Source organism: Rhodnius prolixus, unplaced genomic scaffold, assembly GCF_049639745.1.
Source record: "Rhodnius prolixus isolate KJV_2025 unplaced genomic scaffold, Rpr scaffold_3, whole genome shotgun sequence".
Taxonomy (NCBI): domain Eukaryota; kingdom Metazoa; phylum Arthropoda; class Insecta; order Hemiptera; family Reduviidae; genus Rhodnius; species Rhodnius prolixus.
In genome coordinates this window covers 49,987,942-50,015,879 of record NW_027411603.1, presented here as the reverse complement: position 1 = coordinate 50,015,879, position 27,938 = coordinate 49,987,942, and the positions used below count along the sequence as shown (strand labels likewise).

The 27,938-nt window shown below is 33.5% G+C and overlaps 1 protein-coding gene across 4 annotated transcripts in view; it reads left to right on the top strand.

Moving 5' to 3' along the window:
- Positions 1–3,986: 3,986 nt before the first annotated feature.
- rsh (Rap GTPase activating protein radish) overlaps positions 3,987–27,938 on the top strand; it is a 310,270-nt gene continuing 286,318 nt past the window's right edge. For 3 of the 4 annotated variants that reach the window (XM_074126565.1, XM_074126563.1, XM_074126562.1), the window contains exon 1: positions 4,038–4,120. The gene's annotated coding sequence lies outside the window, so the exon portion shown is untranslated. Of the gene's footprint in view, positions 4,121–27,938 lie in introns of all 4 variants that reach the window. The other variant, XM_074126564.1, reaches the window with a different exon arrangement.

The window sequence follows — 27,938 nt, the reverse complement described above, 5'->3', positions numbered from 1 at the left end:
TCTCATATTAACCAATTAATAAAATCCAACGCCTAGACCAGGGGAATCGTACCCACTAAACCAACAATACATCTCAGCATTGCGGGTCTAGCCAATAACCGCCTAACACACTTTACTATAAATTTCTCATATTAACCATTTAATAAAATCCAACGCCTAGACCAGGAAAATCGAACCCCACTAAACCAACAATACATCTTAGCATTGCGGGTCTAGCCTATAACCGCCTAACACACTTTACTATAAATTTCTCATATTAACCATTTAATAAAATCCAACGCCTAGACCAGGAAAATCGAACCCCACTAAACCAACAATACATCTTAGCATTGCGGGTCTAGCCTATAACCGCCTAACACACTTTACTATAAATTTCTCATATTAACCATTAAATAAAATCCAAGGCCTAGACCAGGGGAATCGAACCCACTAAACCAACAATACATCTCAGCATTGCGGGTCTAGCCTATAACCGCCTAACACACTTTACTATAAATTTCTCATATTAACCATTAAATAAAATCCAAGGCCTAGACCAGGGGGAATTGAACCCACTAAACCAACAATACATCTAAGCTTTGCGGGTCTAGTATATCTTAACCGCCTAACATACTTTACTATAAATTTCTCATATTAACCATTTAATAAAATCCAACGCCTAGACCAGGGGAATCGAACCCCACTAAACCAACAATACAGCTTAGCATTGCGGGTCTAGCCTATAACCGCCTACTTTACTGTTAAATTTCTGATACTAACCATTAAATAAAATCCAAGGCCTAGACCGGGGGAATCGAACCCACTAAACCAACAATACATCTTAGCATTGCGGGTCTAGCTTATAACCGCTCGGCTACCGTGGCGCCTATCTTTTAAAATATTAATTTTAGAAACTGATATGTGAAGCAAAATCTCTACTCCATACTAATATAAATTAAAATCCGAAACCGGACTGGGATAATATGGGAATAAACAGGCTACTATAGCGGATAATATTAGGAATATTATTTTAATTGTCGGTTCATCACTGATTTTAATACTATGGCAATTATTTGCTAAATATTGCCGGCAATTAGAGAGATTAAGCGTGAGATAGAGAGAGAAGGAGTGGGCGGAAAGAGAGAGAGAGAGAATACATTTTTTGATTTAGTAATAAAAAAAATAGATGTCGTCACAAGCGGCTGTTTATTACGCGATAAAACATTCAATAAAGGTTTAAACTTTTTTTTTGCGCGCGCTCAATCCCTAAGCCCTTACCACCACTTGTCTAAAATACATAGCCTACTGCAGTAGCGTCATAAAATAGAGAATGTGTTTGTATACAGGTACTTATATATATATACATATATTTTTGAAGTCTTTTCACTGAACGTGATGAAAAATAGAGGTATTTTGAGCCTCGACCCTCCTGCTATTGTAGGGCTGTTTTGTTTTGTTTTTTTGCTGCTTCATGTCCCTTATTTTATGAAGAATAAAAAAATTTACCTATTTCTATTATTATTATTTTATTATTTTTTAAAATAATTTTCATATACTACTACAATAGTTTAGTGTGAGAGAGAAGTATGTATATATTTATTTACTATTCCCTTTATAGTACCTATATGAGAACTTCATTCGCCCATTATAGCTGTCATAATTTGAGATAAATTTAAAAAAGGGGAGATTTAAAATTCGTGATAATAATAAAGGTTTACAATGGGTTTTTATTGCATTAATAAAAAAAAAGAAAAGAAAATCATCAGGAGGAAAACAGAGCCTGATTTTTCATCTGTTATGTGTGAAATTTTCATGCAATCTTGTGTTTTAAATTTTTTTATTCTGCACAGATTTAAAAAACTTTTTTTTAAGAACCTAGGTAAATTCCAAATTCATCTAGGAATGGGAAGATCCACAGAAAAGTACTAGGGTCTATTAAGAGAAGGAGACTCATGGCGCGAGAGTTCCAACCAAGGAACTGAAGAAGCTTTACGGGTAACAGGAGGTGGTGGCTTGGTGTGATAAAATAAAACGGGAGTTGAGGATCACTTTCACGAAAAGAATGGAGGAAGACCCCGTTCACATTGACTGGAGGAAGACATGGATGAAGAGCACAAGGTATTGGGTGAGGGAAGATGTGGAACTAGCTAATCAAAAAAAGAACGAAATCACTCTATCAGAATGGAAATATTGAAATCCGAATTTCGATTTTAGATTTTCATCAAAAATATCCGTTTCCGGTATCCCTGAGTACTTACCCCCAAATTAGCCTATTATGTGTATGTGCGTTTGTTTTAGAAGCCACCAGAAATAGGCTTCAATAAGGTTTTTTGTTAAAATTCTGTTACCCAGAAGATACTTACTCGACATATCACAATACTTATTCGACTTCAATATACAAATATACGGGCGCCACGGTAAAGCTAATATGTATTGTGGTCCTGGGTTCGATTTCCGGTCGGAGGCCTTGGATTTTATTTAATGATTAATGTGAGAAATTTATAGTGAAGTATGTTAGGCGGTTAAGAGACTAGACCCACAATGCTAAGATGTATTGTTGGTTAGTGGGTTCGATTTCCGGTCTGAGGCCTTGGATTTTATTTAATGATTAATGTGAGAAATTTATAGTAAAGTATGTTAGGCGGTTATAGACTAGACCCACAATGCTAAGATGTATTGTTGGTTAGTGGGTTCGATTTCCGGTCTGAGGCCTTGGATTTTATTTAATGATTAATGTGAGAAATTTATAGTAAAGTATGTTAGGCGGTTATAGACTAGACCCACAATGCTAAGATGTATTGTTGGTTAGTGGGTTCGATTTCCGGTCTGAGGCCTTGGATTTTATTTAATGATTAATGTGAGAAATTTATAGTAAAGTATGTTAGGCGGTTATAGACTAGACCCGCAAAGCTAAGATGTATTGTTGGTTTAGTGGGTTCGATTCCCTCTGGTTTAGGCTTTGGATTTTATTTAATGGTTAATATGAGAAATTTATAGTAAAGTTAGTTAGGCGGTTATAGGCTAGACCCGCAAAGCTAAGATGTATTGTTGGTTTAGTGAGTTTGATTCCCGATCTCTAGGCCTTGGATTTTATTTAATGGTTAAATGAGAAATAGTAAAGTACGTTTGCTAGTCGCCTCCGTCCACGACACCTAATTGGTAGTTGGAGGTTAAGCCCTCCCCTGAAAAAATAGGCGATTACTTTACTTTACTTTTACAAATATACGAAGTTATAGATCTTCATTTATTATTTGAAACCTTTTGTTTAGACTTTCTCTTAAGTATTTTTTCAGTATAATTATCTTATCACTTATATATATATTCACAACCGTAAGTACCACTAATCTAACGATTTCCCATTTTGTTGAGATTGTCTTTTTTGCAAATAGTTCGTATAATTTGTTTTTAACCTTTTTTTTAGTTGTTTAGGACAATTAATTATAAAACTTTTATTAGAAAAACTTTTACTGGGAAAATTCCGATTAAGAGCGCTTCCTGGCGAGACGAACGAATTTCCCACCCAAATTGCTGTTTCAGTATTCATTAGAACAACTAACGTTGGTTTTTCCAAAATTTTAAAAATAAGGATACCAGAAAAAAAAAAAAAAAAAAAAACATTTCTCACACACATTTGGAAAATTTGTACCATGAACAAGTATAATATTTTCAGTAAAAATGCCAAGTTTACAAAACAGTTTAATTATTTTATTAAAGTTATGCGTATGTTCACATAAGATCTTATAAATTCACATTTGCTTATCTTTAAAACTTTATAGACACGTTAGACTTAGTATTAAAAGTATATTACAAAATTATACATACATATATATATATAGTATGTAAAGACCAGTTGGGTTAGGAGGGGTGAGGGGGTAAAGTAGTTCAAAATAAGGGTAGCAGAGGAGAAGGGCTGGCAGGCTGGGAAAGCAGGGAGGGGTTTTCTATTGATTGTGGGCGTCCTGGGTAACAGGCGCGAACAGGTGTCATATCATTGGGCGCATGCCCATTAAAGAAGACGAAGGGCTCGGCGGTAGACCCCGGTTGGTGGGCGTTGTACCATATAGGGCCAGTACGCTGCCAGTCAGTAGAGACCTGTCGGCCCTTTCCTCCACAACTTCTAACACTAACACATATCTTGCAGGTAAAACCAGATGTTTAAAAAAAAAAAAAAAAGAAAAAAAAAATTATAAAATATAATTACAAAAAAAAAATTAATTAGGTACTAATTAATTTTTTAAATTAAAAAATTAATTAGGTACTAATTAATTTTTTAAATTAAAAAAAAATTTAATTAATTTTTTAATTTAAATTTAATTAATTTTTAGGTTACCAATTTTTTTTTTAAGCAAGCATTTGCAAAATATTTAAATGTTGTGTGTTTTATAATAATTTTATTTTTTAGTTTTTACCCTAATTTTTTTTTTTTTTTTAATTCTTTGTGTGTTTTATTATGTACATATTATGAATTATAAAAAAAAATTAATTTAAAAGGAATTCACAAATGGGTATCAAAAAAATGTTTTTAATTAATATTATTCATTTTTGTTTTTTAAATTAATATTGAAATATCGTTTTTATTTGATAAATAGTACTCTCTCTGAAGTCGCATTTTTAAATTGTTTATTTAAATTTTATGTTTGGGAATTTTGTTTTATTTTTACAATTCTTTGATTCTTGCCGTCTTTACGCAATCTCATCTTTTATTTTCATCTTGAGATGGTAGTATCTAAACTTTTATATAAGTATATAAGACAAAGGAATAGGAGAGCTCCTGGTAAAATGGTTATAGAAGCTAGACCACCGCTGCCAAGAAACCGGAGAGTGGAACTATGGATGGGTGGTGTTGGTATATACAGGGGCACAGCCGTCGGCTATGATTGTCAAGAGAGGTAGGTGGTCTCTCTCTCTCTTTCATCCATGGCTGGAGCAACAAGTGGAAAACGGTGGACCTCTTCGCTTGCTCTGTATAGGGTGCGCCGGCTCTTCTTGTTTCCACCTCCGAAATACCTCCACCTCGGCTATCTCCAGTGTGTACCATATTTCACCTCCTCTGATAAATTCCCCTCCTCCTCCTCCACCTGTGTCGTCAACAAAGCATTCCACTCTTCTTCTTCTTACTTTTTTTTTACCTGTTTTATACAAGAAAGGAGTTGATTCTTTTATTTCTTTTTGTTCGGTTCTTGTTTTTCTTATTTTGTTTTCTTCGTCAACCACCATAATTGTGAAATTGTCCATTTTCACTTAGCTTAGGATATTTTGGGTATGCTTTATATGTGGACATTAAAAATGAGGTTACATCCAATCATTTCGTGGTGATTCATTTGTTACTGATTCTTATTCTTAAAATGTTAATTTTTTTTTACTGGATTAAACGATTCTCTTTTTTTACTTCAAATAATCTTTAAACATTAAAAGTAAAATTTATTTTGCCGAGCTTTCGACCTAGGTACTAGGTCATCTTCAGGGCTGTGGTACATGTTTACAGATTGTAAACAATGATTCTATTAAAATGAATATGTATAATATAATTATTATTTACAATGCAATATTATTATTATTGCAAAAAATTATTTACCTAGTTTACAATGTAATATTTTTACATTACAGGGTTGGTGTGTCTTTTGTCTTGTCTGTCAACACTACACACCAACCTTGTAATGTAAAAATATTACCTTGTAAACTAGGTAAATATTCTTTGTAAATTTCATTATATTATACATATTCATTTTAATAGAATAATTGTTAACAATCTGTAAACATGTACCACAGCCCCTGGAGATGACCTAGTCCCTAGGTCGAAAGCTCGGCAAAATAAATGTATCACGACTGAAATGGTAATTATTTTTTCATCCTATTGGATCTATAATTATGTTAAGGTCATCCTAAGCAAAGTGGTTTCTCTTTCACTTCTCCCCTCCTCCTCAATAAACTAAAACATTTCATACGTAGGAAAAGAACTGCATAATTAGTCAAGATCTTAGTTTGGAAAAAGACCAAGGTAGAATCTACTTACTGGACCCATAAGGGATTATAGTACAATTAGCCTAAAAGGCTGCAGTGCTTCGAGAAACTGAGAAACCTAGCCTGTATTCTAATAAATAACAACCTAATAAAAAAGGATACAAATATGTTTATCTTACTCTTAGTTAGCGGAAGTTAAGCAATCGTGTCATTTTTTTTTGTTGTTTTTTTTGTTTAAATAGTTGAAGTCCCCTCCCTAAAAAGAAAAGAATGAATTAAGTTCAGCATTTTTGAGTTGATTTTGGCAGTGTATTAACTTAATGTCTCAAAAATAATAATAAACTCAAAAACCGTAGGAAGAAAATCCAAATTTTCAGTAAATCTCATGAAAACCCGCTAAATCTACCCGCTAAAAAAACCCCCGGGTCTAAAGATTTACTTAAAACTTGGTAACATCTCAGTGCTTTAAATTAATTATGTACTTAATTATTTTATTTTATCTTTATTTAAGCACTTTTTCGAGAATCTCTAAGATTGCACTCTTACCATATAAGGCCCCATTCTCGCAAGTTCCGAGAGAAAATTTCAGAAATAAAAGTGATACGCACTTACGCGTTCAACGGTTACAGAAAATCTTGGAAACCATTTTGAGAAAAATCGAGTGGAAAATTGGAAAATCACCTATAGTTAGTGGTTTTCGGCTAAACAATTAGTGTTCAATAACAGAAAAAATCAGTGTGGTTAGTTTTTCATTTAATTTTCGCATGTGTTGTCTCTAAAAATACGCATTTTTGGGCTAATTATCTTTTATGTTCATTTTATTTGTACAATATGCGACATTAATTAGAAAAATAATTTATAAAATTTTTACAGTTTAATTTTTACAAAACCGGTGAGGTATGAATTTAATTATTACTTTTTGTAAAAATTCATATATAATTTGTGCATGTTCAATCGTGTTCATAATTTAATGACCTATAGTCTGATTATTCAGATCAGACTGCCTTCGTAATTTTTGTATTTATCTATTCTTATTTATGCTAGCAACTGTTTTGAGTGATTATAAATACATGAAAAAATTTGGGAGAAGTAACGATCAAGTGATTTCCCCTTGAAAATGCTTAGAAATTTTCACTCTCCTCTGCAAGGCAAAAATCTCTCGGCCATTGAGGTTTAAGGCGTGGTTGGAAGATTCAGGTCACAAAGGCGAACTAGTGGATAATGATAATCGAACAAGGTATTTTGGAAATTATTTTAACAGATTAGGATAACTGTTTGGGACAATTGGATGGGGATGCCTAGGTCAGGGTTTTTGGACTGTAAGGATTGAATTTGAAAGTTAGAATGTTTAGTTCAACCTCAAAGTTGGATTCCATTAGCTCTAAATAAGCCTAAAGATTGTTGTTCTTGTGAATCATTATTAATGAGAAGTAAGTTTGGATTTGTATGTTAGGGTTTCTATTAAAAAGCCCCAGGGTAGCAGACCAATAAAAGTCAAGAAAGCAAGGGAAAAATAGTTTCAGCAAACTTAAGGGGAGGTTATTTGCCGAACGTGGTTTTGATTTTTCATTTAATGAACTATGAGATTCTAGTCATAAAAGAGAAATTTGTAGATTCCCAAACAACATTGTTACAATTTGTTCAATTTTCACGATATAGGCTAGACCCGCAAAGCTAAGATGTATTGTTGGTTTACTGGGTTCGATTTATTTAATAGTTTATAAGAGAAATTTATAGTAAAGTATTGTTAGGCGGTTATAGGCTAGACCCGCAATGCTAAGATGGATTGTTGGTTTAGTGGGTTCGATTTATTTAATAGTTTATAAGAGAAATTTATAGTAAAGTATTGTTAGGCGGTTATAGGCTAGACCCGCAATGCTAAGATGTATTGTTGGTTTACTGGGTTCGATTTATTTAATAGTTTATAAGAGAAATTTATAGTAAAGTATTGTTAGGCGGTTATAGGCTAGACCCGCAATGCTAAGATGTATTGTTGGTTTAGTTGGTTCGATTCCCCCGGTCTAGATCCCTATTTCTTGATTATTTTATTGTTGCTTCCTTTATCAGCAATTAAATGTAAAAAAACCTTAAGCTAGCTGCAATTTTTTTTTTGTTTTTTTGATTTATGGTGGATATGACACTCGAAGACTAATTTAGAAAAACCCCCTTATTCGGACTAAGATGTTTTCGGTGAAACATCTTTACTTACCACAGTAAAAATTAGAAAAAGTAAAAATGCCAACTGAATAAGAAACGTACGATAAAAAATTATTTTTATGAGTTTTTCAGTTTAAGAGAGAGATGTTTTGGAAAAAGTGGGGAAAGTGTTGAATTTCAGGTGGAAGAAGGGAGATAAGGACAGTGAAGGGTCGCTATTTCCTTCTGAAATTGGCCATGTTATTGTATATTGAATTTACTCCAGCTATTTTTGGAAAGGACGAAAAAATAAAAGAATAGTAGTTGAATAAAGTTTATCGACTTGTAGGTGTGTTAGTGTGTGTGTGTGTGTGTGTGTGTGTGTGTAGAAGTAAAACAAGGAAAAGGGGAATAAAAGGGTTCCAATAAAACGATAAATGAAGTTATAGGGAATCTCTGTGTGTGTCCATAAATAGTGGCAAGGTTTAGATATTAGGTTTTAGGAAAACGTTACTGAAGCCCGTAAGCATACTCTCGCTTAAAGCTCAGTCTTGCCAACATTATATTATAACCTAAAACAAAATACGATCTTACCCAATTTCTTCCAAATAGAGATTGGTTACTTTTCGCCCATTCAATTTCGATTACGTTTAAAAAATAAAAATTTTTTAATTGCTATTATTGTGATCAAGTCAATTTTTCGATTTCCATTTATTATACAGGAAATAACTGAGATCCTGTCTGAATAATGAAAAGTGATTTTAGAATATTCTGTGAACAAAATATTCCAGAAACTCAAATATCGTTGAAATCAAGGGGATCCGAAAGGATTACAATTTTCTTTCACTTCTACGACTTTTTATGTTAACTTCCTGTTGTGATTACAAGTACATAAATCTACAACCAACTTTTATTTGAAACAAAGTTCCCCGAAAAGGGCATCTGTAAGCGAAGGGGGGGATTGCATCCCCTCTAAAGGGGTCATTTTTGGTGTAATTTACGGGGGGGTCCTATCTTTGGTGTACAGTTATGAAGTGGTAAACTTGTTGCTAAAATGCTTAATTTCTGGACTAAAAATTCTGGAGGTACCTCATCACTTGTTTATTATTATTTTTTTTTGAACTTTGGGAATACTTTACGATACTTAACTTCTACTTTAATAAGAAGCCAAAATTCGTTTTAAAGCAGTTCTCAGGAGAAATGATAGCCCTTGCTTTTCCTCCACTTATCATGGAGGAAGTCGTCCCTTGTAAAAACATCCTCCAGATCTTCGCCGCAAGTCTAGTTTCATAGAGATCGGCCAGTACTGTATCTAACCAGGTAAACAGGCATCCCAGAATTGAAACTAAATCTTCTGTTTCTAATTCCTGTTTTCTCCTTGAGTCGCTATGAAGAGAGAACTTGAGACCATGAAGAGAGAAACCAGAAGGTTAACCAATCTTGCCAATCCCACCATAAATAGCTGAAAAAGTTGAAATAAAACCGCCAATTTTTATTTTATTTTTCAAAATTATCTAAAATATATGAAATAAAGTTAATAAAACAAACTTAAAAAAACAAATTAATGAACAATTTATTTTATTTTTCAAAATTATCTAAAATATATGAAATAAAGTTAATAAAACAAACTTAAAAAAACAAATTAATGAACAATTTATTTTATTTTTCAAAATTATCTAAAATATATAAAATAAAGTTAATAAAACAAACTTAAAAAAACAAATTAATGAACAATTTATTTTATTTTTCAAAATTATCTAAAATATATGAAATAAAGTTAATAAAACAAATTATCTAAAATATATGAAATAAAGTTAATAAAACAAACTTAAAAAAACAAATTAATGAACAATTTATTTTATTTTTCAAAATTATCTAAAATATATGAAATAAAGTTAATAAAACAAACTTAAAAAACAAATTAATGAACAATTTATTTTATTTTTCAAAATTATCTAAAATTTATAAAATAAAGTTAATAAAACAAACTTAAAAAAACAAATTAATGAACAATTTATTTTATTTTTCAAAATTATCTAAAATTTATAAAATAAAGTTAATAAAACAAATTAATGAACAATTTTCTTTACTTTTTCAAAATTATCTAAAATATATAAAATAAAGTTAAAAAAGCAAATTAATGAACAAATCTGTATAATAATTTTTTTTTGAGTTCTTCAAAAAATTTTCTCATATTTCCCACTAATGGGTAAAGAAAAATTTAATTATAAAACACAAGTTTGTTAATGGTATGGCTACTTTGTGTAAGGCTCATAACGGTTGAATAACCAAATCAATACTTGTTGCTTCACCACGCCCCTTCCTCGAATACCTTACGGGCAAGTACTTTGAGCTCACTCCCCATCAACAGTATACTCGCTGGACCCCCACCCCTCTATTTACTGATTTCACCCTCTTCTATTGGCTCCTATGTAGTATCTGTTTTACATATATATATATATGCACTAATGGTACATAATTAATTAATAAATTTGATTAATTTTCTTTCTGTGTTTGTTTTGGTTTTTCATCAGCGAACTAATAGTTTAAAAAACAAAAATAAAAAATTATAAAATTAGTTTGTTAATTATATTCTATTAAGGATAACAAACGGTCAAAACTTTTTACAACTAACATTTATACAGAAAGCAAATGTAGCAAGAAATGGACTATAACTGGAGACCTGCAAAGCTAAGATGTATTGTTGGTTTAGCGGGTTCGATTCCCCCGGTCTAGGCCTTGGATTTTATTTAATGTTTAATATGAGGAATTTATAGTAAAGTATGTTAGGTGGGTTGTAGACTAGACCCGCAAAGCTAAGGTGTATTGTTGGTTTAGTGGGTTCGATTCCCCCTGGTCTAAGCCATGGATTTTATTTAATAGTTAATAACAAAAATTTACAGTAAAATATGTTTGCTAGTCGCCTCAGTCCACGACACTTAATTGTTATTAAGGACGTAAAGCCCCATCTGAAAAAAAATTGTCTGTAACGAGAGAGAGATTACTTTTCTAGGAGCTCTTTTGTCTAGTGATGGACAGTGTTGTCTGTAACGAGAGAGAGATTATTTTTCTAGGAGATCTTTTGTCCAGTGATGGACAGTGTTGACATAGAGAGGGAGAGAGAGAGAGAGAGTGAGAGAGAGAGAGAGAAGGAAAACCCAATTTTTGAAGAAAATTGGCTAAACAGAAGTACTGTTTTCATAAAAAGATATTTGATGTTTTTTTTCTTTTTCAAACTTACTTTTAATTTTTAGTGGAAATTGTAAAAATTTAATTACGTCAACTTGGTGGTAAATTCTTGTAACCAGATTTTCCTGCTTCAAATTATTAGAAGAAAAACTAAATTCAGCTGATTTATGGGAAAACTCAACCTATCTGAGTGAAGAGTTTTTCTTATGAAGTTTATTTTTAGATTTTTTGACATTTTCCCTGGTCCAACCTGTATACCCTGGGGGGACGTTTTCCTTTTAGCTCCTTTTTTTTAGAGAGAGAGAGAGAGAGAGAGAAACTCTGGATTCCCTTCTTTTTTCGGGATACATTGGATTTTATTTTTAGTTATAGAAAAATTTGTTACCAAGTGAAAGTTTTTTTTCTATCCATCTGTTTGTTTTTGAACTTCTTAAATTCTTAATGGACCATCTATCCGAAGTCTTGATCTTACTTTGCTTTTAAATTTAAATTATTTTAAAAGAAAAAGTGATAGAATTTTTTTTTTATCCTTATCTTGTCGTGAAAATTTTAATATATTTATTTTTTCTTTTCTATATCTTTGTTCAGTATTGAAAGGAAAATCATTTGTTAACTGTAAGATTTCTTCTCATACATCAGATGATTTTTAGAGAAAATATTCTGCTCTCAAACATGGTATCAGCATTAATAAATTATGATGTACATTAAAGATGGAAATAGGATTTTCATCAAGAAAATATGCATGATTTGAGATCCCTTGAGTGCAAAGAAAAAATATTAAAAAAAGTGCTTTTAGGGTTTTCTTTTGCTTTACGTATGCAAATGACAACATATTCTTTCTATTCTAGTTAAAATTTTACATTCAGAGCGTAGTCTTGTAAACTCTTATAGTACATCTAAATTCCCAGAAGGGTGAATGTAAAAAATGAACTTAAAAAAAAAATTACTGCACATATCTATCACTCATCTAAATAAATAATGTAACATGTTTTTGGTAATACGAGTACATAACAAAAAAATCCATAACTTACATGCCTTCATTAATTCTATAATCTAACTTACGAATATGCCTTCAGTAATTCTATAACCTAACTTGTATGCCTTCAGTAATTTTATAATCTAACTTACATGCCTTCAGTAATTCCATAACCTAACTTATATGCATTTAGTAATCCATAATCTAACTTACATGCCTTCAGTAATTCCATAATCTAATTTACATGCCTTCAGTAATTCTGTAATCTAACTTACATGCCTTCAGTAATTCCATAACCTAACTTTATGCATTTAGTAATCCATAATCTAACTTACATGCCTTCAGTAATTCCATAATCTAATTTACATGCCTTCAGTAGTTCTGTAATCTAACTTACATGCCTTCAGTAATTCTGTAATCTAACTTATATGCCTTCAGTAATTCTATAACCTAACTTATATTTATTGCTTGAGGTATAATAACCTATACCACCAAGGCACCGCAACCACAAGATACTTATTGTGCTTTCTAACTTGCTACCTTCTATTGCTTGTGATATATAAAGGATATTTCAAATTTATGGTATCAGTAGTTCTCATTTTATCCATGAAAAGAAGGAGGAAGCGGACACGCACCCACGTAGGCGTTTATTTCCGGAGCAAACGTATTATTGAAGTTTTTTTTTTTAGAGATATAAGTGCTTCTAGTTACTAGAGCCAGTGAAAATATTATAATCTCTATTTTCACGATGAAAATGTCTGTTCACAATATAATTACTTCCTTTTTTCCAGCTAGTTAACTCCCTAAAAGTGTATATTATAAAAATAAAGTAAAGTACCAATTTAACAACGTCATGCGCGTCAGAAAAGCGGAAAAGTACTTTTAGATTAATCGTTATTATCTATATGGCAGGTGTATTGTATTCTTTTTTTGCTGTTTTCACTACTTGAAATATAATACAAAATAATTAATTGTTCTTTATAAAAGGGAAAATAAAAAATGGCGCTTTATAAAAGTAGAAAAGCGATGAAAAAAAAGGAAAAACAAAAAAGGAAAAAGCACAAAATAAATATAATGATGAAAACTACATGTTTTTCACTTAACAAAATTTACTGAATTTCAATTTTGACTACTCAATGAATTTATACTAGTAAAGGATAGTTGTCTTCGATGTTATTTATTTTCACTATAATAAGATGATCCTCGTGTGACGGAAGCGTTACGTCATAGCTCTCCTAGAACCTTACCAATATCCCACGAGAAAGATGAGGAGATCAAAGTGGACCGGCTTAACTTTTGCTATTATCAAGTTAAAATAAATTCTAAGCTAGCTGACTGCCTAGAAAAATGGTTGAAATCTAGGAAATGCAGTTATGTGCAGTTGCATTTCCGGTGGGTTGTTATTTATCTGCTCGTAATTTTGTTTAGATATTTGAAAACGATATATTTAGATAATATGTGTTCTATAAAGTGCTTTAACCAGTTAAGCGTGGAATTTAGTTTTAAAAAAACCCCCCACCGTGTGCGGAATTAAAATGAGACAATGACGTGTATACACACGTGTGTGCAGGGAAAAACAACCAAAAGTTTTTTACAACGTCATAATAGTCACTGCAAGCAACTTTTTCTGCAATCTCTCTTGGGGCTTACAGATTATACAGGAGCATTCTGTGCTCATTCAAAAAATCTTGCACCACTTTTTCACGTATGCATTGCTCTAGTTAACTAGGGACGCGCAAGAGCTTTTACAAGGAATACAAAAGAGCTTTGAATTAAGTGCAAAATGAAATCATGCTCGTACTGAGGTCTGAGATCTCTAACTAAGAGGTAAAACCGGCATTGCACAAGGGTTGAGAGCTTCTATTTGTGTGCGTAATTTCCAATCTCTAATGCGGAGACCAAACGTGTTCCAACCACTTATCATTTGGCTGACTCCGTATAAAATACTTGGCAGTTCTATTGGCAAGATAAAGGAAAGATCCCACCAAATAGTATTCTTATTGTATTTTATTAAAATTTCGAGTTTTTATAGTTAATGGCAATTTTATATTTTTCACACAACGAGTATACCACGTCGAACGCACCGTCAAAGAGATTTGGTTTGACTTGTATACACGTCAAACACGCTTAACTGGTTAAAGAAGAAAACTTAGCATCTTCCTGTGTAAACTAAAGCTCTTAAAGAATTTTTTTTTTTTTAAAGAAATGCATTGAGAAGGGGGAAAAGTTGAAAGAAGTAGCTTTTGGGAAATTTCAGATTTCAGGAACCAAAAATGGGATCTAGTCTACGCTCTGATGCCAGAAATTTTTCCAGAGATCTTTTAAATCTTGAGAGGATGTTTATTTGGAGAGAGGTGCGGATAACGACGTGCGGGTGAGCTCTAGAGTGAGGGGCGGAGCCACAATAGATCTAAAGGGGTCGTAGGCCTTGGGCCACCCAACTAGAATCTTATCTTATCTTGATTCCTAGAAACTCCCCCCCCCCCGAAGACAGGATCTATCCACCATTCTAAGAACTTAACAGATTCTCTAGAAAATGACGGCGTTAGTCAGGAAGAGAGGTGGCTAAAGCCACAGAAGCTCCGTTTACAGATACCTCTCTGTCATACATTCTACATGACTCCTTTGAGTATTGGCTAAGCTGGAGTTTACACATGGTTTCGCTGAACCCAAATTGTGGCGCACCTAAAAGTCTAGACGATTGTAGGGTTTATGAGAATGAAAAAGTTGTTGAAAGTGATGTAGAAATGATTTTAACACATGGAGATGAAAATTTAGTGAAAAATAAATAAAAACATGTTCACGCTAGATAAAGAGAGGATACCTCTAGCTTTATAAACGCTGGAGGATGATGTTACACTGAGTAATTAGTTGGGATGCTATTGATGTCATCGAGAGCAGTTAAGTGATGCTGGCCGGAGGGGGTGAGGGAAGGGGCGGTATTGGACCAGAGAGGGACAGAGTGATTGAGGGAAAATGTGCCCAAGTGAGATAGAATGATACTTGATCTCTACTTTGATCATTGATAGCAACACACAGACTGGGCGCGGTTTCATCCCCGGTCTCTAACGTTTACATAACCTCAGACGTATCACATCCCTTCCTCTAGGAACTTAATTGAGAAACGCAATTAACTGTAATTAATCTCGATCCAGTTTCTATCCTACCCCCATTAGATACAGGCTTCGTCCAACATCCGACCTAGAATCTTGTATGGTAAAGCAAGATAGTGTTGTAGAAATGTTCACTAGTTAGCATTCCGACGTTAGTTTAATTATACGACGTAATTATTAATTATAGTGATGCGCATATATGTTCACTAGGTACTGAAATCATGCTGATATTTTTATTTTCAATTATTTTAAGCCTAAATCGGAAATATCTTCAATGAGATCCTCTAAGAACAATGAATTGGTATTCACAAATTAGTCAGCATGAGTACCTGCAGCTGTCTCTTTCAGCAAATGTAGTACTAGGCGGAAACATAAATGCAGACGAAATCTGTACCCTAAACTGATAATTCGATCTCTGATGATGGACAAAAATCCAAAAATGGGGTCAGGGATACAATAATCATGCGTGCTATGACGAATAAAATCAAGGAATATTAAAACAAATTGTTTGGCCGGATGTGTCACGTTACTGTAGAGAATTTTTTTTTTTTTTTTTAGTTTTCAGTATTGTTTTTAATGTAACTTTAACAGTACTGAGTCAGTATATTGTACAGTTTCAACACTCTATCCAAGATTCGGAGTTGGAAGTCTACGGAGGAGGATCAGTTCAGAAGAAGTTTCCTATTTTTATGTTAATTTTTGAGGCAATAACTGAGTCAATAAGTGTAGTGTGAGGCATATGTAAAGGAAGTCGAATTCTCTTCAACTAAACGGATTAAAGTAAAGTAATTGCCTATTTTTTCAGGCGAGCTTTACGTCCAACTACCAAATTAGGTGTCGTGGACGGAAGCGACTAGCAAACAACTTTACTGTAAATTTCTCATAATAACCATTAAATAAAATCCAAGGCCTAGACCGGGGGGAATCGAACCCACTAAACCAACAATACATCTTAGCATTGCGGGTCTAGCCTATATCCGCCTAACATACTTTACTATAAATTTCTCATATTAACCATTAAATAAAATCCAAGACCTAGACCGGGGGAATCGAACCCACTAAACCAACAATACATCTTAGCATTGCGGGTCTAGCCTATAACCGCCTAACATGCTTTTCTCATATTAACCATTAAATAAAATCCAAGGCCTAGACCAGGGGGAATCGAACCCTCTAAACCAGCAATACATCTTAGTTTTGCGGGTCTAGCCTCTAATCACTCGGCTTCAGTGGCGCCTGGATAAAATTAAAGATATTATCCATTATTATCGTGGACCTAACCACGCTTTTAAGTCGCTAAAGAGTTTGAACGTAATTTATGTTGGTCCAAACACTTTGGTTTCAAAACTTGTCCAATGAACTCCATGGTTTTTAACTGGGTTTTGGGGGCTGCTGTGACCTCTCGCTTTACGACAATTGTATCATTTATGGTATAGTATTGAGGCCTACTATTTTTATTTTTTTTTTTCAGTAAGAATTCTATGTTTTAAGAAAGTTTCATTATATAAAATGTAACAAGACCAAGTCGTGTGAGTACCCTTTTAGATTTTTGCATATGAGTCGGAAAAGTAATTAATATGCAAATTTCAATTTACTACTTGTTAATTTTTTTATCAATGAACTGGAAACGAAAAATCCCGATATTCAATAGGCTGTGGAAAAGTTGTTTGTGGGCAACAATACATTGGCTACAGCTTTAGGTCATAATTTGATTTCATATTAATTGCTCTACTTGTTGCTAAAATATTCTCTACGATTAATATTCAAATCTAATGTTGATTTCAGCATTATTATTGGGTGTGTGGGCTAGTTTCAGGCGGATGTTATTGCAAAGTTCATGTAGGTGGGTTCAGTGTAATAGTGTTCCTTTTATAGCAAGCGACTGCAGTTCGCTGAATGGCTGAATTGTGTGGGTGTATGTTACCTGTTTGACTGTGGGTTTTCTGAAAGCTAAATACAGTTGCTCTCATGAACTACTGCCCTATAAGTGCTGTATAGGGGTTGAAGGTTGAGTGTAAATGTTATTCAGCTTTTTACTACCCACATGGTATTCGGAAACCGCTGAAGCGATTGTCAGCCCTTGAATCAGCAGCGATCTATTGTTTCTAGAAGGTACATCAGCCTCTCTCTTGGTAATTGGACTGCTATGTCTTGTAGACAAACTGTTTATGGTTAATTGATGCAAGTGAAATCATCTAGAAGTCGACGACTGAAAGAATTTTCTCCTGTAAATAAAAATTTTCATGAAATTTTATGGGAAAAGTGATTGACATTTTCTTTTAACTGTATCACTGTATTATATAGGTCAGAAGTTATATTGTCAAGTAACTTTTAAGTGTAAGTTCTTAGTTTCAAGATAATTTAATAATTACATAAGTTACAGAATATAACAGTTGTTTCAGTGCTTCTATAAGATTTTTTATTAAGAGGTTACTAGATCTCAGTATAAATGTAAACTTTAGGGTTGTTAGTGTAAAATGCTAGTTTAGTTCCGTAGTTTTTACCTGCTGATGACAGTATGTCAGCACCTTATGCTTCAAGCATAAAACTTTTAACCGCAGCCAGATTCCAAAGTTTGAGCTTCATGAAACTAAGAAACAAAATGTGAGCTTCGGGTAGTAATATTTTTTGAGTTTTGGATGAAATGATTACTACCTAGATTAGGTGTCATGGACGGAGACGACTAGCAAACATACTTTACTATAAATTTCTCATATTAACCATTAAATAAAATCCAAGACCTAAACCAGAGGGAATCGAACCCACTAAACCAACAATACATCTTAGCTTTGCGGGTCTAGCCTATAACTGCCTAACATACTTTACTATAAATTTCACATATTAACCATTAAATAAAGTCCAAGGCCTGAACCAGAGGGAATCGAACCCACTAAACCAACAATACGTCTTAGCATTGCGGGTCTAGCCTATAACCGCCTAACATACTTTACTATAAATTTCACATATTAACCATTAAATAAAGTCCAAGGCCTAGACCAGGGGAATCGAACCCACTAAACCAACAATACGTCTTAGCATTGCGGGTCTAGCCTATAACCGCCTAACATACTTTACTATAAATTTCACATATTAACCATTAAATAAAATCCAAGACCTAGACCAGGGGAATCGAACCCACTAAACCAACAATACGTCTTAGCATTGCGGGTCTAGCCTATAACCGCCTAACATACTTTACTATAAATTTCACATATTAACCATTAAATAAAATCCAAGGCCTAAACCAGAGGGAATCGAACCCACTAAACCATCAATACATCTTAGCTTTGAGAGTGTAGGTTTGAGGGCCTATTACCACCTAACATACTTTACTATAAATTCAGAAATATATGGAATTTTTGGACATAGAAATAACAGCTACAACCTACCAGAGAAAAAGTAAAAATAAATAACTGTTTCATGTATCTTTTCCGGAACACTGCAGACAAGCGTACTGAAATCACAATAGGCACTGATGCCAACTGATGGCACATGTTTATGATTTATGGATATAAATATGATTTGAAATGTTATTAACTGTTCGTATAAGCACTGGGAGAATGCATCTAGTTGCTTGTCGGCAAGCATCAATGTCAATATTGCATTTCAATTCGAACATGTGTATGAAGTAACTTTCTATTGATAGAATTGCATTTTGACTGATCGATAATAACGTTGGTTTACTTATATGGATCTATTATTATATCTTATTTGTACATATATTGCTTGTTATGCGCAATATTGATATCAATATATGGTAAATACAAACTAGAAAATATTTAAATTATCATACAAAATTGGATGTGAACAAAAACTTTGCAATTTTAATGAGAAATATCATGAAAAATTGCATCTGCATTTCCGGAAGAAGGATTTCGATCGAAAATGTACCGGAAGCGATATTTTTAACAGTGTAACAGGGTGCCTGCCGTTACCTTTCCTTTGCTACTGCAATGATCAAGATCACTTGACATCTTCCAACTGTTTAGATTACACGGGTTCAGGGAGTAGAACTGCCGACTCTTATCATTTTTAATCAGTTATTATTCTAAGAGAAATATCGATAACAAACGCAGAAATTTTACCGAGAAGAAATGAAATTTAATTTTTTGGATGGTCCATTCAGTGCTAGCGTTGAGAGTGAATACAATGGATAAACAAATCCTTTGTAATAAAATATTTTTCCGTCTCTTGCTTAGAAAATTTTTTTGTTGAAGTTTGATGTTGAAAAAAGAAAAGGGAAATAAAAGAAAAACAAAAAAATGGAAAAATAAAAAGCAAAAAGCATCTTTTTTGTTCATTTCATTAATGGACAGTCTGATTTGACTTTTATAATTTGTGCCCATGTATTTTTTTTTTAATACAAAGTGACGTATTTCCGTTATTTCCGTTGTCAACAAACCATTTATTACAATTATTCTCGCCATTAATATGATTGTGATGCCAACAGAAATGTATATTAGTGCTGCACGAGACCGAGACGAGGCGAGACTTTATGCAGTCTCGGTCTCGGTCTCGGTCGCTCAAGTCTCGGTCTCGGTCTCGGTCTCGTCGAGATATCTCGGTCTCGGTCTCGGTTTTTTGAATTTTTGTTTAAGTATTAAAAGTGGTTTGCTGTTAATAATCTTTTCAAAAAATGTTATTATTTTCTAATAATTATTTTAATTTATATATTGGTAATGAAAATGTGCGTAAAAGAAGACAACTACTTACACTTCAATGCATCATATATTACTATTACTGTTATATATCTTTATATAATTTCAAAAAGATGTTAAAAACGCGCCAAATGAAAGACCCAAATAACATATCTGCCTGCTATAACAAGTCGATTCGTGAAATAAAAAATACACCTCCCAACAAACTTCCCGCTCCATTAGTTATGGCTGTTGGTGAAGATAAAGAATCTGATGATTCACCTTTTGACGACGACGACGACGACTGCATCAATATTTTTGCACCATGTGCTCAAAAATCAGCAAATATCACCGAAACATGGAAGACAGAAATAATTAATTACACCAAATTAGACCAAGCACCAGTAGACGTTGACATTTTAGAATGGTGGAAAACACTTGAGAATTCCTTCAAAAATTTGTCTAGAATGGCGAAAGATATTTTTAGTATCTGTGCAACTTCAATGCCATCGGAAAGATTATTTTCGCAAGCTGCGATGATAATAACCAATAGAAGATCTTCTCTAACTTCTGACACAGTAAAAGCTCTTTCATGTATCAATGCTTGGGCAAAGTGTATCTTAAAAACGAAAATTTGTGGCAATATAATATTTTTTAGATGCATAGATAGTCTTTTTTTTCAAATTCACTAATTCCAAAATTCTAAAATATAATTCAAATAATATCAAAGTTCAAAGTATTAGATTATTAATAGTGAAATTTATGAAATTGAATGAATGAATGATATGAGTAGTGAAATTTAGTGAATTTAAGTAAAAATTATGTAATTCGAAGGGGGCCGCCACGGTAGCCGAGCGGTGCGAGACCTGCGAAACTAATGTGTATTGTGGTACTGGGTTCGATTCCCGGTCTTAGGCCTTGGATTTTATTTAATGGTTAATATGAGAAATTTACAGTCAAGTATGTTAGGCGGTTATAGGCTAGACCCACAAAGCTAAGATGTATTGTGGTACTGGATTCGATTCCCCCGGTCTTATGCCTTGGATTTTATTTAATGGTTAATATGAGAAATTTACAGTAAAGTATGTTTGCTAGTCGCCTCCGTCCGGGACACCTAATTGTTAGTTGGACGTAAAGCTCCGCCTGAAAAAATAGGCGATTACTTTACTTTGCTTACTTTACTTATGTAATTCGAAGTCAAATAGATGTAGTAATATTGAACATAGGGAGAGAGAAACATTTTAATGCAAATATTTGCAAAACAAAGGGTGCTGCCCAAATAGATCGGGTTGCTAGACACACAGCGTACCAATCAGTCAATCAAGATATATAGATAAAGTGGAAAAAAAAAAGAAAGAAGTCAACACCAATACTACACCATTGAGAGATCCTCAATTCGTCAGGCAAAAAAAGAAAAACGAAAATCGTTCCTAACACTAATACAATATGTCAACAAAATAAAATAAAATAAAATAAACCAAACCAGCAACAGAAACTTCCAAATCAGAATAACAATATATCACAATCATATAATACCAACAAATAAGCGGGCAGAACAATCAAACTCATGCCCCGTAGATGTGGTGGTGGATAATGCCAATCGAGTCCACAATGATAGACTCCGCCAAGGCTTCCAATTCCCTCAGATCAATCCCTAGCTCCTGAAGGAAGCTGAAAGTCAGCTTAGGGATGACACCTCTGGCACCGAACCAGAGACCCCGAACCCGAAACTCTCGGTCACCGAAGTCATGGAACCTCTCTTTCAAGAAGGGGACACAACTCTCATATATACCTTTTTTTTCCAAGTCCACTTTCTCCGCCTGGTCCGGGTCATTGCTCTCGAATCTCACGGTCGGGTCGAGGACTAGGGCCGATCTGTCGCGGTCATGAAGGGCGACTATATCAGCATACCTCGTCGATCCCGCTGAGTCGATGCAATAAACTTCCTCAAAGCATGTATATCCTTTTTCCCTTAGGAGCCGAACTAGCTCGTATCTTTTAATAATTAATTCAATACCCGTAATGATTATTTATTAATAAAGAACACAATTTTATAATTGTGTACCGAGACCGAGACCGAGACCGAGATTTGTCTCGTTTCTCGTGCAGCACTAATGTATATTAATGCAAATAGATATTCTGACACACAAAATTCAACAATTACTAACAATCTCGGAAAAATCACCGTCAATATTTTTCCACTTTTACTTACTTCACACAAAAAAAAAGGCAAGTATTTTGTAATCGTGCAGATTATAGATTTTTTTAGGATTCGCCGGAAATGTCCGTATTTACGTGCAAAAAAAAAAAAAAAATGAGTATTACGAAATTATTTGTGTAAATGAGAATGTAACTTCATAATGAGTACCAAATTTCATATTTTAGCTAAATAGCCCTTCAGGGAACTTGTCAATAAGGTTTTAGTCCAAATCGATCTTTTCAGTACGACCACTTTGCTGAATCGATTTATGTAGAAACGCGATTACCCTGCGTAGTTTTTTTTGCGATAAGAATCGAAATTTAGTAGATATTATGAAAATTTTTCTAAATAAATCTCTTATGATTTTATTTAAACTTTAGTGATCATAAACGTGATGTCATAAGGCGCCACTATAGCCGAGCTATTTAATGATTTAATATGAGAAATACAGGGTGTATACGGAGAAGTGGTCGAAACTTAAGGAGGTGATTCTACAGCTCAAATGCAACAAAAAATATTCTCTTCACTTTGGCCCGATTCTCAATAGTGTCCAAGATATTTGCATTTTTAACTTTTCCGTCGATATTCGTGTTTTTCGCCTTAAAAACGGCCGTAACTTTTCTATCCTTTATGCTACAACAAATCTGCTTAGTCCAAACGAAAGAGCATTAAATTTCCTATAAATCTGCTGATTATAATAACAATGAAATTTTTACTTTAATGTCTAAAAAAATCGTTCTCGATGATTTCTGTTAAAATTTTCAACTGCATTTTTTCAATTATTAATGAATCAAGGAATCACATAATTTCAGAAAAAGTTGCGCATTTATTGAGCTTCCAGGCCATATGGATTTTTTTGGTTTTTAATAAAACCCTACCCCGAACAGAGGGGTGTAAATGCAGAAAACTGAGATTTTGCGAACCGACTTTTCACTACTAATTTGCTCAAATGTCAATTTTTGGAGAAGGAACAAAAAGAAAAGTAACCATTTTAGTTTTTAACAATTATTATTTAATAAAACGGAAGTTAAAAATAAAGTAGCAATAAAACGTAAAAATTTCATTGTTATAAGAAACGGTTTGAGGCTCTGGGTTAAGCATATTTATAGGAAATTTAATGCTCTTTCGTTTGGAATAAGCAGATTTGAAGTAGGATAAGGGATAGAAAAGTTACGGACGTTTTTATGGCGAAAAACGCGAATATCGACGGAAAAGTTAAAAATGCAAATATCTTGGACACTATTGAGAATCGGGCCAAAATGAATAGAGTATTTTTTGTTGCATTTGAGCTATAGAATCACCTCCCCAAGTTTCGACCACTCTTCCGTATAGGACCCTGTATAGTAAAGTATGTGTTTGCTTGTCGCCTCCGTCCAAGACACCTAATTTGGTAGTTGAACGTAAAGCCCGCCTGAAGAAATAAGGGAATTACTTTACTTTAAAATGGGGTTCTTATCTCAAACAGCTGACACCTAAACTGACCAATCAAAAAATTTGTACTAGCTGTGATTTTTCCATTTTTCAGTTATTCTTGGCTGCCTGCACCAATAATTTCAAAACAAAAACTTCGAACTTAGAAGAACCTCATCTTAAAAAAAATCAAAATAATCTACGGTTACAATAAACAATCAACATGAAAAATAAAAATGAAAACTATCATATCAATTCTCTGTTTTTCTCAGTTCCGAGCAAGTTTATTCCCTACTTTTTTATAACAATTTTACGAAAATAATCCTCACAATTTAAAGGGACTTAAGTGAAACATCATAATCATTAACCTTAAGCCATTTCTCCAGTACTCAACGTTAAAAACAGTTTTCTTGTAAATATTTAATCATTTATTTCCAGTCCATTAATTTATAATAAAGTTTTAAGCTTTATTTATTTAAGAAAATAATCACTAATAAAGCCCCATTATTAGGGTGAAATAACTTTCAACTGAACGAGAATTTATTATTATTTTAATAAATTTTCCTGCGGAAGGCAGTCAATTTCCCGAGAACTTTTTGTATTGTTTAATGTGAATAATAAATGAATAATGCTTTAATAAATTGAATAACAAATTATATATTTAAATACAATGTGGTGCTTTATTCAATAACTTTTTGATACGAGAGGAAATATAATCCTGCAGATTCCTTTATTTTAGTTTTCTATAGAAATAAACGTTTTCAGATCTTTTTTGGTTACATACATAATTGGTCTTTGGTTTTCCATGGATATGTTTGGTTAGCGTAACACACACACACACACACACACACACACACAAAGGAAAATTGTGGAAAGCTCAAATTTGGGAACTCAAAAGCTATCCCTATCTGTTATCCATAATCCCTTACCAATGGGATCCTATGTCTTGGAATCCTATGGCCCATGATTCTGCAGCTGTAGGTTATGGTGAGAATGTAGACTGATTTATAGACAGTCAGTCCTTTGTACTAACTACTTCATGCTTTTGCTGAGGAATTTCTTATTCATTGCCAGCCTGCCAGCTGCAACCAGTTCGGCTAATTATTTCTTCCTTCAGCTGTGTGCCATTTTCACAGATTCTCACCACCTAACTTCAGTCCTAGGGCCATCTTTTCTCACGCGATTACCATACTTTTTTTTTTTTTTTGTATTCGCGACATTGATCAATCAAACCTCGCTTCTTTAGCTCATCTTTTCATATAACTAAAACAAGATGGAGTTTTATTTGGTTAAGTTAGGATAGGTAAGGTCAATTTCCGGGATACAGAATCGTTGAATCCATGGTGACCTTTTAATAAGGATCTTAGAGAAAATAATGAAAATTTTTTCTTTTGTTTTATATTCAAGTAAAAAATTTCAAGCGAAGTTTAAAGCTTTTTGGCTTTAGTATATATATATATATATATATATATATATATATATACTTATATATATATATATATAAAAATATATATAAAGTAGAGGAAGAGCTTTTTAGCCAGAGCTTTACAAGCACTAATAATGTTTCCTTAACCAGTCAACCACCTAACTAAGAAGCACAACAGCGTGCTTACGGGCCCGTTCATGCCAGTAACGTAAGCACGCACGTTCAGCCAGTCAGCTTTAATTCCTCTTAAAACTGCCAAAGGCTTAAAGATTTTACCTGTAATGATATATTAAATATTCAATATTTTATTTTTAAAAAAAAAATTTTCTTTATCAGTTTATAAATGTATTCTTCTATACATTTTCCACCCTGCTTAGTTTTTCAACAAATAAAACGTTCTATCTTTCCCAACGGGGAAAACTTTTCACTTATCAGTAATAAAGTTTCCTCTCTGGTTATACTTTCATAACCTAATCATAAATCGCTTGTTATAATGGAATTATTTATGTCGCTATCTAAGATTAAGGTAAAAATGTTATTAAAGGAAAACAGGTAATCTGCTTGTGAGAAATAATTCTTCTTCTTCCATTTATCTTGGATCTAAAGCACGGCTTTAAGCCTCTCCTCTCGAAGACTAGCAGTTAGTTTGTGGGTGTGTCGTGAATATTTCAAGAACAAGAACAATTCCACGTAAATACTCCCACGACTGTTAAAACAATTGACAAAAACAAAAATTTTGTTACATAATTCTGTGGTTGGCAGAAGTAGCTATCCTCATTCTGCTCAAGTAAATCCACCCCATATTTCCGTGGCACTTTATTAGTGTCACGAGTGTGTAGCAGGGACACTTGCTACACACTCGATATCCTATTTATAGGATATCTCCTAGGTATCCCTAGGCTTTCTAGTCAAAGATGTTTGACTACCAAATTTTGCACCAATATTAAAGGAGTCAAAATTAGCGAGGAATAGGTCTAGAACCTTATTGCCTTCTTTAGGGTTTTGCTAAGTTACAGAAAACTTAGTTACTGTTTGAAGAAGGCCTTTAAGTTTGCCGAAACGTTGGCAAAAAAGATGGAGTTTTTTATTTTATTTTTTTGTTCTGATCCGATTCCTCGCTAAATTTGAATCCTTAATAAAAATAATTTATGGTCACTAAAAGCTAATAAAAATTCATCTTTGGACTCAATATAGTAAGTTCTTGGAAGACCTTCTGGGTTTTCTGCATGCTCTCGGCCCAATTTAAGAAAACCTATCGATTGTCTCGCAGCCTACACTAGCACTCCTTGGACCTATTGAGCCAGGTTGGTAGTAAAGTTAATTAGAAAGAACACGTTCATCCCAAAATTGTGTTTGAGTTTAGTTAACTACATAGATGAACAACAGTCTGTGCGAGGCGGAGTACTAAAATTGCCAAATATAAAAAGAAATAAATTGCAGAACGAAGCTGCCGGTAAAATTAGAGAAATTCTGCTTACGAAGCTGCCGGTAAAATTAGAGAAATCCTGCTTACGAAGCTGCCAGTAAATTAGAAAAATCCTGCTTACGAAACTGCCGGTAAAATTAGAGAAATCCTGCTTACAAAGCTGCCAGTAAAATTAGAGAAATCCTGCTTACGTAGCTGCCGGTATAATTAGAGAAATCCTGCTTACGTAGCTACCGGTAAAATTAGAAAAATCCTGCTTACGTAGCTGCCGGTATAATTAGAGAAATCCTGCTTACTTAGTTGCCGGTATAATTAGAGAAATCCTGCTTACGAAGCTGCCGGTAAAATTAGAGAAATCCTGTTTACGTAGCTGCCGGTAAAATTAGAGAAATCCTGCTTGCGAAGCTGCCGGTAAAATTAGAGAAATCCTGCTTACGAAGCTGCCAGTAAAATTAGAGAAATCCTGCTTACGAAGCTGCCGGTAAAATTAGAGAAATCCTGCTTACAGACCTAATGGTAAAGCAGAGATTCTTCCAGCTAAACAATTCCATTCTCCATGAAGGAAGATTTCCCCTAAACAACAAAGCACGTTGGTTACATCTATCTAAAAATTGATATTTTTAACAAAATACAACAATATTAATAAATGATGATAATGGTTATTGAAGTGAAATAAAAACAAGAAGAAGAAGGTATATACGACTCAAGAGAGATGGGACAATAACATAGTTTTGTTGTGTCCTCGAGATCGGGAAGGCGAAGGAGTGTTGAACTACTGGTTCTTGGAGAGTATTCGAAGTTATAGTCGCTGAAATAAGTTCACTGAAGGATAAAAACATCTCGTGACCCTTCCCCGCCACCGCTGGCACAGCCAGCTCTACCGCCATCCAATTTCCAACAGTGAGCGGTCGCTGTGACTGACTCTCTAAGTATGACGTCATAATATAAATAACAAGTGGCTTGTAAAACTCGTATCACTTTTATTACAATATTCTTTTTTCCTTGTTTAGAATTTATTTTTATTTTTCCACCGCTCTAACAGAGTAATGAAAAAGATCCTGCAGGATGTTATGAAGGCGTGGAAATTTTTTTAGATGAAAACATTTTATTCAAACAATCCTACTCAATTAAAGCAATTATTATAGATTGGAAAAATGTGGTTAGCTCCGCAGTGCTAGGGGAGAAAAAAAATCATTGATTTTACACAACGCGTCAGGCATGTTTATTGGTATCCGTGACCGGTTTCAGATTTTCATTCACCATCAGTGGTAGATTAATCGGTTTTGTGTTCTGAAAATTGGACTTCAACTACCCTTTTCCAATCCATTAAGTCCAAGTACCGAAATTAGGTACCGTGGGCAAAGGTGACTAATAAACATACTTTACGATAAAATTCCTTATATTATATTAAACATTAAATCAAATCCAATCAAACCTACGAAACCAACAATACATCTTAGCTTTGCGGGTCTAGTATATCTTAAC